This window comes from Ambystoma mexicanum, chromosome 7p (assembly GCF_040938575.1).
Source record: "Ambystoma mexicanum isolate Mex_15411 chromosome 7p, UKY_AmexF1_1, whole genome shotgun sequence".
Taxonomy (NCBI): Eukaryota; Metazoa; Chordata; class Amphibia; order Caudata; family Ambystomatidae; genus Ambystoma; species Ambystoma mexicanum.
The window spans coordinates 402,926,474-402,938,951 of record NC_090939.1 but is presented as its reverse complement, the minus strand read 5'-3'; positions in this window follow the sequence as shown (position 1 = coordinate 402,938,951).

The window sequence follows — 12,478 nt, the reverse complement described above, 5'->3', positions numbered from 1 at the left end:
GGAAGGTACAGGAGAGGTAGAGACTGCGGCAGGATTGGCCAGTTCCTTGCAGATTTTAAAGAGTCCAGCCAAGTTGTTATATGGCGCAGAGATGCGGGCTTGGATATGAGCTCTCTTCTTGGTGATGGGGGAGAGCCGGTATTGCCTTTGCATCATGGGACAGGCCAGTTTGTCAGAGGATGAATGTGAAGCACGCCATTTCCTCTCAGCCACCCTGCACTTGCGTTTTAGGGTGATGACAATTAATTAATCTACCACTAATTAATCCATTGATTCTTTGGAAATAGTGACATAACCTATGTCAATGTATTAAGGCAACCATGCTATTCACTAGTCTGCCTCATTGATTCACCATGGTTTTCAATATAGCAACCATCTGACCATTGTGTATGAGAAAAATAGTCTCCGCTTCCATCGATAGCAACAGGGCAACTCATGTGCTTAATACTCGCTGACAAAGTAGCACTCGATATTACACTATACTTGCATCCAGAGACTGGAGGTATCCGAGAAAAATAGAAGAACTCAGAAAATGAGAACATTTGGAAAGGTTTTCTGAGAAATTAACCTCGACGTGTGCAATCACGCTTTTGTAATCTGAGGACTCAGATCATAGTTTTTCCATAATCAGTAAGGATATATATGATGTCCGATGCCTTGTGCGCCACTTGACAAACGGACAATGGCGGGTACATAATGAAAATTGACAGTCAAGATGGCGCAAAATGTGTATAATGACACGTTTAATTTCCACGTTTCATTTCCACACATGCGTCTTGTATATTATTACATATGCGGATGCTGCGTTTTCCACAACAGACGGTGGGGATGGCTTGCTGACACTGCAGCAGACCGCTCCGCTCTTCATGAAGGAAGAACATCTTGTTTCTCTTCCCATCAACATTCTGCCTAGCAGTTAAGCTGTAAGGCAGCTCTTGAAGCCCGGTGACATGTCCTAATGGAATATCCCCAATTCTGGTTGGAATAGCGTGACATTTATGTCTGGAGACATGCCTAAAACACGTCTCTTATAACCAAGCAATGCAATTTGAAATTGATGGCTATTGTTTTAAAGTAATCCCTCCTCCAGCACCCTAGAGACTTATACAGTGTTTACATTGTCCGAGGGTGGACAGAAATGCATCCAAGTCAGAACCATCAGTCTCAGTCGCCTTACCCACAATGACTACTGATTCTGGCATTAACCAAGCAAGGGTAAGGAACTTTACCTGACCTACAAGCACATATAGCCAAAGATTTAGCTAGATGTAAGAGTGATGTACTCAGTTATTCCACATGTCTCTTCCAAACCCCTTACCCCGTTCTATCCTCTAAAAGTGGTTGACTGATTGTAGGAGAAAAATAATTTTTGTCCGCTTCTGTTGACAGTACGCAAGACAGTGCTCTGGCACTGAAGAAAGTGGGAAAACATTACATATCACTGAAACCGGTAGGCCCAATCTGACCTTTTTCTGTAAAGGAATTGACCATAGAGTTGGAGAACAGGTCTTTTAGTCAGTGATTTCTCTAAACACTCTACTTAGAGGATGTACAGTTCCTTCTATTAACATTGCACAAGAACCAGAATACCATCTAGTAATGTTGAGTTGGAACAGGAACAAAATTCGTTTCTATAACCAATTGAAACAGACTCATGTACTTATGTTTTACTGTTCTTAATTGCGAAGCAAAGAAAAAGAATAAAGTGAAAAATTTGATTTGCTAAGCAGATGACACATATTTTTTTGAAATGTGTCTTTTAGAAGATATGGTGACTGCAATAGAATAGTGATAGGGCTAGTCTCTTGACCTATCCCCTCACCCTAGATAAGCTGTCCATCAGCGCAACCTAGGGTTAGCCATCTCACAAGGGTTTAGTTAGATTTGTTGGAGGGCAAGTTAAGTGAGTGTTACACAATTGGTAACAGTAAAAATGTAAAGTAATTGTGAACCATAACATGAGATATTATCGTGTGATATAAATTTTAAGGGAATCAGTAGGTGTGAACCCCCCAACAAGTTCAAAACATGTGGTGTGGGTACAGGAGATGCATCTACTCCTGGGCGATGAACACTGTCTAAGACTCAGGGCCTTCCTCATGCCGTATCTGGCCTCTAGCGGCACCAAAAAAAGGGGACTAGGGATACTATTTGCAAAAGGTGTGCGTTTTGAGAAACAATTTATACGCCGAGACTCAGAGGGACAATATCTGGTGTTGGAGGGGGGGGGAACCTGATGGGCCAAATGGTAACTCTGATTGCGGTATATGCGCCCAACGAAAAATAGGATCACTTTCGGACAAGCTTCTTAACTAAGGTGGGCGGGTGGTGTGTGGGACAGGTTCTAATTGGGGGAGATTGTAATTGTGTGATGGATGCCCCAATGGACAAAACCCTCAGGCATTAGCTCGCTTCCTCAGGGAGTTGCACCTTATGGAAACCTAGCGGTTCTTTTACCTACAGGAAAAAGCCTTCAGCCATTACTCGACATCTCACAGGGGCTTTTCACAGATAGATATGATCCTGATTTCAGACACACTGGTTCCGCAGGTCACAGGGTTGGAAATAGGGTTGAGATACCTGTCAGATCATGCACCGGTTCAGCTCCAGGTGGAACCGAGAACACCTCCCCAGGTCCCCGGAAACATGGCGAAAAATGGGCCGATATTAAGGGACCAGGCCCTTAGGGTGCACATGGAATCAGCCCTGCAGAATTAATTTAAAGAGAATGCCTCAGCAGATCTAGACTAGGGGACAATATGGGAAGCCAGTAAGGCTGTAATTCAGGGAGAATGTACAGCCCAAACCACAAACTTTTTGAGGGAAAATGGAATCATACGCTAAAGATTGGAGCGGGAGGTTAGAAGCGCAGAGGCACAACATAAAGCAAAGTGATCACAAAAGGCCTGGTGGGAACTTATGAAAGCAAGGGCAAAACTAGAGGCACATATGGCTGACAAATCCACCCAGCTCCTCCTACAAACGAAACCGATATACTACATCAAAGGGGACAAAGCCAACTGGTTTCTTGTGGCCAAATTACATAAACAAAAGTCCAGAAACTATATTAGCCAACTCAAGAATTCAAGGGGGGATCTGAAAAGTGGGGAGGCCGAAATCATGAATGCTTTTTATGGGCAACATTTAGCGGGAGAGAACTTGGAGGAGCAGGCGCAACGGGAATTCTTGAAGAAAGTGGATCTGCCACAGGTTTTGGAGATTGATAGGCTAATGCTGGAGGCTCCAATATCAGAGGAGGTGGTGGGGCAGGCCATAGGCTCGATGAAAGCCAATAAATCCCCTGGCCCAGATAGGTTTGGAAAAACATACTATAGGGTCTTCCGGGCCAAACTGGTGGGACCCCTAACCAAACTATCCAATTATATAAGGGACATAGGACTAGTCTCGAAGGACATGGCCCCTCCACCACAGTATTAATCCTAAAACCGGGTAAGGATCTGACAGAATGTGGGAGTTATTGCCCTATCTCTCTCCTTAATGGAGATGCAAAATTATACACAAAGATACTGGCACAAAGGTTGACGGGAATTCTCCCCAGGCTAGTTCACCCAGATCAGGCAGGGTTTGCAATGGGGCGTCACACATATGACAACATCCGAAGGGCCATAGATGTCATAGCATGGGGCCGAAGGACAGGACAACATATGTCTGTAGTGGCCCTGGATGCCTGCAGGGCCTTTGACAGCTTAGATTGAAACTTTCTACGGTGAACATTGGAGTAGTTTGGGTGCAGGCCAATATTCTCCTGCATGGTATTGGCTAATTATGGTACCCCAACTACTAGACTTCAGGTTAATGGTCAGCTAACAGATAGCATTCCCATACGTAAAGGGACTTGTCAGGGGTGTCTGTTATCTCCGCTAATCTTTGCCATGGCCATGGAGCTTCTGGCACCGGCGACCAGAATGGACCAAAGGATTCACGGGGTATCCACAGTAGCAGATAGTGTGCAAAAGATAGCATTTACGCGGAGTATGTATTATTGTTTCTCAAAGACACAACACACTCCCTTCCTAGGTCCATTAAATTACTGGAAAATGTTTGGCCATGGCCATGGAGCCTCTGGCACCGGCGACCAGAATGGACCAAAGGATTCAACAGGTATCCACAGTAGCAGATAGTGTGCAAAAGATAGCATTATACACGGATTATGTATTATTGTTTCTCTTAAATTTCTGGAAAATGTTTGCGAAGGTCGCGGGTTTCCACCTTAATTATGTAAAATCTAAAGCACTTAACATCACGGAGGACCCCGCAAGGGTAAAGGAATAGAGCACACGTTATCCACTAAAATGGGAACAGAAGACAGTAGAATGTCTGGGGGTGAACCTAACTTCCACATATGAGAGGTTATATGGGGCTAATATTCCGGGGTTGTTAAAAACTTTGATTGGGGACCTCAGGAGGTGGGACATGCAAGAGCTATTGGTGTTTGCATGGATCACAGCTATAAAAATGTCTATACTGCCAAGGTTCCTGTACGTTGTCGGCTCTCTCCCGATACGGATTTCAAACTTAGCAATGAAAAATCTGCAGAAAGAAACTATGCACTTCATATGGAAAGTCGAGAGTACCCAGAAAGGTCCTATTTTTCCCTCTGTCTTTGGGGGGCTTGGGAGTCCCGGACTTTATTCGATACCTAATCGCAGCACAGGTAGCCCCGAAGCTTCAGTGGGCCCCAAGGGAATGCCCAAACGGGTGGTCCAACATAGAAAGAGGTGCAACCATATTGCCACTTGAGAACCATGGTCTACTGACACCAAAACACAGGGTTTTGGGGGGCACGCTACAAGATTCCACTAATGCCACTCTCTGGTACTGGGATGAAGCGGTACGGCAAAAGAAAGTGCAAATCGGGGGGTCCACTCACAACAATGGCTCACAACCCAGACTTCACACCCGGAATGCAAATTGGGATTGGATGCAGGGGGGGGCTGGACTCTTTCTGGCACTGGGAGATCGTTATTCAGGCGGGCACCCATTGATTTTCGAAGACTGTAAAAATAAATTTCAGATTCGAGAAAGTGAACGGTTTCATTATACACAGATTTGGATCTCGAATAAAAAGTAAAGGAGAGAGCCAACAGACCTCCACTAGCACTGGAACTCACAATAAATTGTGTGACAATATGTATTCTGAATTTTAATTGTGCCTCATTTCTAACAAATAAAGTTGGTAAAAAAATGACATAAATGTCTGCATTACTAAAAACAGTTTTTTCACTCACTAATGCCACCAGTTGTCCTTGTATGATGCGGCACATCACAATTTTGTAGGGAGCGACGTGTGGAGTGGATATACAGAAAGTGAGAAGATGGATAGGTTGTGGACATTGGATTCTGAGAGGATGGTGGCGTGTGATAGGCGTATCTCATTGTTTCCACGAAATACATGACTTAGATGTATTTACTTCATGGAAATTACTTCGAAAAATACTTCAAATTGTTTAAGTATTTGTGGGGTAAGGCGTTAATGGGCGTGGGAAAGGATTTGGGGCAGGAGTGATAGTGAAGAGGAAGGGGGTGGCGGGGACCCCCCCCCCCCACCTCCCTCCAACAAAAATATTTCAAAGTAACTTCAATGAAGTACATTACATTGAATTCATGGTTTAGTAAAGAAAAAGTGATGTTTCACAGTTAAAAATAGTTTCACATGTCAGCCTATTCACAACTATTAATATTATACATGGCACCCTCATTCTCCAGTCTGTCCATGAAGGAGAAAGACACAGTGTATCCACTCATTCTCTGTTTGTGAGTCTACCAGTGATGCATATCCATTTCACAGAGTCAGCACAGGTGGGGTGGAGGGTGGGGGAGCACGCTGGCAGACACCACAGACTGGACAATCATGATGATTTTTCTGACTAGGAACATTCATGTTTAGTGATTCTGCACAGTTCCAGATCTGGAGCAGCTTTCATTTAAAATCTTTAGTCAGAAGATATGTGTTCTCCTTCAAAATGGATTTCTCATAAGAAGGTCGAGGGAGACACATTGCATTTAAGTGGTACTCTGCCAAACAATGGCAATGAGCTTTGTTTTCCAACGCAGAGAAACCGAGGATTAACGTAAGATTTTGGACGCTGTCTGGGAGAAGCCCTGCAGAGCCACCTTTCCCTAGAATGTATGCATGCCTGTGGACAATTGCTGATCAGCATCCATGAGGTTCACACCACCAGAACAATGATTAGTGAGTACGAGCACCTCTGAGATAGAAGCTGCAGTGGTATTCCTTGGGATTTCTCTGGCAAGGGAAGCATGAGGCCCTTAGATTACGTGGGACTTCAGCAAAGTGTGTGTCATGTCTAGTGGGTGGAGATGAAACTCTCTTCTTTACTTTTTCCTTGCCTCCCACGTGTTACTTTTTCGGTGGGCTGGGAGGTGACGTCACTTTTGCATGAGGGAAAAGGAGGCCGATGCTTGTTGGCAGTATCTGTGCATGGTTGGTATGCTCATTTGCACCGGTTTACGTTTGCATTCATGAGAGACAGCTGCAACCCATCCTCTATGCATGTTTGCTTGAGCAAGCGCCTCATGCGATATATATTTGCTCTTTGTAAGTGCCATTCCGCGTTTATTCCATTTAACCTACTGCACAATTTAGACCATTCTGTTAGTTTGCCTCGTTATTAGAACATATACCCAGACTGTAGGAATTCATCTTTGTGTTCAATTTGTCCACACAGTCTATGAGGTAAAAGAGTGGAGATAATGTATTAGAGCAGCGATGCTGGAAGTCGGCTGTTAGGGTCGCGCCATGTGCATAATGCAGCGGTGATTAGCCTCCAGGATTTCCAACCCGCTGGGGTGAAAGAGTTAAGATGTGACTTTTTATCTCAGCAGGAGACTCACAATTTACTGCGGACCCGGGGGATCCATAAATGATAGTTGGCAAGCCAGGAAAATCTTCAAAGTAGTCATTGTTCAAGGCCGCACTTGGATGGGAATTTTCAAGGGCTGAATTGCCAGACGGATATTGTTCAGCTGGCATATAAGAATGTCATCATCAACCTTAGCACATGGGGAGGGGAGGCGTCTTGTGCCTGCTACTGCTGCAATGCTGGTCCAATGCCAGCCCAGTGCAGACATAAGGAGTCCGTTGTAAGCATTGGAGAACAATACAACGTGCATTAAACAACGTCAAATATATTATTAATCCGATGTTTAAAGTACAACACATAGAAATAATACAAAAATAAAAATCTACTTTTAAATGGCAAATGGAGGTAACAAGACCTTTACATGGAGAATGCACAGAATGCCACTGCGTATAACTACTGTAGTAACAATTTTAAACTATATATGAATGAGCATATATATTTAATGTATGAAAGTGGTATTTTATTTAAATGTATTCCCCTTCAAAAATGGTCAAAAATGTATGCCAGGGTGGCTAAAGAGGGGTGCCTTTCTTATTTTTTTTAACATAATTTAAGGTGAATCTATTGTCAATTCGGTAACGCTCTTATCAGAGACTGTTGCCTAAGGAGTTTGTTCGAAGCAGCAGCTGATATGTTCTGTCATATTTTTCCAATCGCTTAAATTAGGGACATACAATCTCAAATGTGGAAATATGAAACAATGTGCCATACAAACTCATATCTTTCATTTTAATCTGGAATAGGACATTCAATAGTTTCCTATTAATTTACAGTTCATAAAACGTGCTAAACATGTTGCCATTCAATTTCTTTGAAGCACTTCATTCTAGTGTGCCTTGCTGAAGATGACTTGTAACAGACACAAGACAGACACAAACAAAACAGAGGGGGGATATTGTTCGTCAAAAATGTATAATGGCAACAGATTAATATTTATCACTAAGAACTAGAAGTTGCATTTTCCAAGTAATCAACAAATGACTGTCACTTCAATTCATGTTTACACTGTAAAAATGAGGATGTAGCATTACATTTCTTCATTCTATGGATGTTACAGAGTTCCACCATAACATGTAGCGTGCAGACGCTTGAGATCCTTCAGAATAGATGTGATAGTTTGGATAGCTATTGCGATAAAGAGTTAAAAAAATCGCATTTCTTTCTATCAATTGCAGGCTCAACAGCTGACCTGTCAAGAAAAACAACGGATATGCTGAACTCATGTTGTATATGAAAAATGGATGTAAGCGTTCTCCAAACCGTTCCCCAGAAAATTGTAACGTGGATACATTAAAAAACAATGGGCCTCATTACACGGAAGGCGGTAAACCATGGTGCTATTAGCACCATGGTTGCCGCCGGTACCATACCGGTACCACCATGGAGAAAAGGGGAATTACCACCCCATTCCAAGGTTGGTGGAGTGGTAATTCCCCCTTTCTCCATGGCCCTTCCACATTCCCATTTTTGCCCCATAGGGCTCAATGGGAATGGGGAAGGAGCTAATTACGGCACCGCAAATTGCGGTACCGTAATTAGCAACAAGGTCCCTTTGCGGGTCCCAACTTTAACGGCCAGTCTACACCAGCCGTTAAGGTCGGGTCCCGCAAAGGGACATCGTAGTAAGGCGGTAAGGGTTTTCCGGTACCGGTGCCCTTACCGGTACCGGTAAACCCTTACCGCCTTACGTGTAATGAGGCCCAATATGTTTGAAAGAGCCTCACATACAAAGACAGCTCCAACAGTTTTCATCTTGCAAAAGTCCTCCTTTAAAGAAAATGAACGGGGTGATAAAGGCTCTGTGATGGAAGAAATACAAAGTTTGGAGTAAACTTGCAGAAACAATAGCCTTAAATGTGGTCCTCCATCAAGATGACCACATTCGTTGAGCATCTGTTAGGGAGCAATCTTGTTTCCAAGCCACTTGACATTTCCATGGAATTATATCTTCTGACATGGATATACAAATCTTACAAAACATTGAGGCCGTCAAATTTCGGTTAGCCCTATGCTGCAATTTCTCAGCTAGATACATATTTGATGAGCATGTTAACAACTCGCAATTAATCATAATTGCATCAATCAAATTTAAATATTGGCGCATACAGGTCATATGTATATGAAATGTGGTCACAATCTCATTAAATGTAAGTGGTGTCCCATGTGGGAAGAGTTGTCCTACATATTTAATACCCACAGAGAGGTTTTCAACATATAATTCTTTTATTAACCTTGATCAGGGGATTCATCCAAATATGTTGAGATACAAATTAAGATATTTTTGGAAATAAAAGTAAATAGATAGGATCTAAGATATACGGCTGTGATATTAATTTTGTTGCTGTTAAATAATCTGTAGTTTCCTTTAATATATGGGCAATCTGTAAGGATGATGCGGGAAAACTATTGCTCTCTCCAAAAGAAGCCAATTGGGTGGATTCAGATTTTATTTGGGATAAACCACAATTGAGCTTGACACAAAACGAACACCATAAGGTATTTTTCAAAATCTGGAAAGCCAACTCCACCTCTTGTTCTAGGAGCTTTCAGTTTACATAATGAGATTCTATGTTTCTTTTCCCTCCATAGAAATTTAAGAATGCAGGAGTCCAGTGCAAATGTTACCCTTTTTAAGGTCTTTCATAGCTTCATATATATTTCACTTGCATGTGAGGGAGCATTAAAGCAGAGTTGGTGTGTATGGATTCAGATTCTAGATATTTAATTTTTCTAAGGATGCCTTCAGATTTGTGTTTAAGTTTTTTTCTTTTTAATTGCAGAGTAAGAAATGATGTGACCTCTTAATACAGCTTTATAACAATCCCAGTTGTTATCAATGGATGTGTCTACATTACGATTTTCGGAGAAGAAATGGGAATGCTGTTGTTGAATACATTTGGTAAATTGCTCATCTTTCAAGAGGGTAGAGTTAAGTCTCCATCTATTAGGTTGATGTATATTGTGTGGACTGTATAGTTGATTGTGTACAGGAGCATGGTATGACAAAGTTATGTGTTCTATCTTAGCATCAAGAAAGCGATTGGTCATGGATTTGGAAATAAAAACATCATTGATTCTTGAAAAAGAGTTATGAGGAGGGAAGTAAAATGTATATTCCATATCAGCAGGATGAACCAAAATCCATGTATCGGTAAGGCCTAATTTGGAAACAAAGTTGGCAAATCGCACGTGAGAATTAGTTTTTTTTATGCATACATTTGATTTCTTATCAAGAAGGGGATCCATGATCTCATTACAGTCTCCACACACAATGAGGTTATTATGACTAGATCTGAAGATACGATTTCTTAATTGAATCCAAAACGTGGAGTCAGCGTTGGTAGGACCATATATATTTAAAATAGTATATTCAATAGAATCAATAAGGAGCTTAACCGGGGGGGGCGTGGCCAGCTAGCCATGCAGTAGTACGTGTCTCACGAAGCTGCTCCCGGTGATCCAAGATTTATCCGCTGAAAAACACGCTTAAAATGACACACGGCGTCCATAAACGAAAGCAAGGATGTCGGAACGTGTGCTCTAAGCCAGCTTCAAATTGTGAACGAATCGGAGGCTTGAAAGACAAAAAAGAAGCATTTTTCTGAAGGTGGCCACACTGAATGGCTGGGGCACAATATGGCGGCTAATAAAGGACTTGATGCCCTGAGAGGTGCACAGTGAAGGCTGGAAAAGAGGATCATGCTGCGCGAGGCCGGCTGCAGGGAGAAACACGATCGCACTGTAGAGCTAGTTGCCGCACTGGGACTGAATGTGCATGGCTCCGTGGATATAACGTGCGCAGTGCGGAGGGGCCTAACAGCAGCGGTGGCGGGCATCGAATAAGGAACAAAGCGTTCCACCGGGCTACAATTGTAGCAATGATGGAGCCGTCCAGGGCTCTGTGAGGCTGGGCGAACCCAGTGCGGATCGCGTGGAGTGCCTCTGCTGCGTGCGATCAGCGGCCGGCGGAGGGAATACATTGTAATAATAAACATAGGACCTGTTCCGCGTCGGGAAATCAGCGCGGTCCTACTGCAAGAAGCTACTTGAAACTGCCAGGCTGGAGCGGGCACGGCAGAAACATTGTTGCGCTCCTGGACGAGAAGCCTGGGAAGCGAGCACATTGCCCACACGAACAAAGGGCAGAGAAGGATCGGAGCGAGATGCACAATACGGCTTGCAGCACCTCAAGGTATAAACTAATATAATTATATGCTCCCCTGCCCAGTCAAAATAACAGAAAGGATTATTGCCCTGCATGCACAACTAGCTTGAGAACAGTGCCTTATTGATCTGTTCAAGGGCACATACTGGAACAAAGGTGCTGGCCTTGGACATTATTTGTGGAGAATGGAGTGCATGTGCTCCATACGGAGGAGCGGGTAAAAAAGGAACAAGCAAATGGCCCTGAGGAGTGAATGAGCTGGACACTGGGGGCTATAACTCGAGAGCATGGCACACAGGGCTGAGTTAGGCCAGTGATCACACAACCTCAGTGAATGCAAGCAGTGCAGAGCAGAGTACTGTGAGCCCGAGAAACGGTTGGTCCTGCTGGAAGCCAGAAGCAGCTTACAAGCTGTGGTAAGGGCAATTGGAACTGTGAGAGGGCATGACCCATCCGAAGATTTAGCCTACGCACACAACATATATGAGGGCTCATCAAGGACAATGGCCCCAGGCCAGAAGTGACTCACTGGTACCACAGTAAGACACAGCAGCAGACGCAGAATTGCCACACCACGGTTGAGTAACCTCCAACACTCAACTAACATCGCAGGATGACGGGGAGAGGAGCCAAGTGTAAAAGCAAGCAACCATCAATGGAAATATTTGTTAAGACACAGCGGTCTCCTTTAGGGATGATGCACAGTGGCACGACCAAGTCCGCGGAGAGTACCCTGGCCACTGAAAACCCCCAAATACTAACGGCTATAACGGAGTTGAGAGACTCATGGGGGATAGCAATGACGGACTTGCAAACTTCATTGGAGGCTAAAATAGATGCAGTGGGCATAGAAGTTACCCTGCTGCGGCAAGATGTCAGGACGCTAACAGACAGAATGAGTAGCCTGGAGAGTGCGGTGAAAACCAACACAGATACCAGCACCAATAATGCAAAGGAGGTTCACATACTGAAGCAGCAGGTAGCTAACCTGGAGAATCGTGCGGATGAAGCTGAAGGGAGGGCGAGAAGGAATAACATCTGCGTGGTCGGCCTGCCGGAGGGGGAAGAAGGCCAGGACCCTAAAGACTATGTGGAGAACATGATCCTACAAGAAATAGGGGCCGACAAACTCTTGCAAAGATTTACAGTGGAACACGCACATAGAGCCCTCATGAGGAAACCGAAGCCTGGGGCCCCTCCCCGCGCCGCAATTGCAAAGATACTCAACTACGAAGACAGCAATAAGATTTTGGAGTACTTTCGTAAAGGGGGAACGATCGAGAGAGCCTCAGCCACCATCACAGTGTATCCTGAATATACAATGTTGGTCCAGAGGCAACAGTAAATTTGTGTGGCAGTCAAGAGGAGACTACGCATGGCCGGAATCAAATACATGCTTCTGTACCCC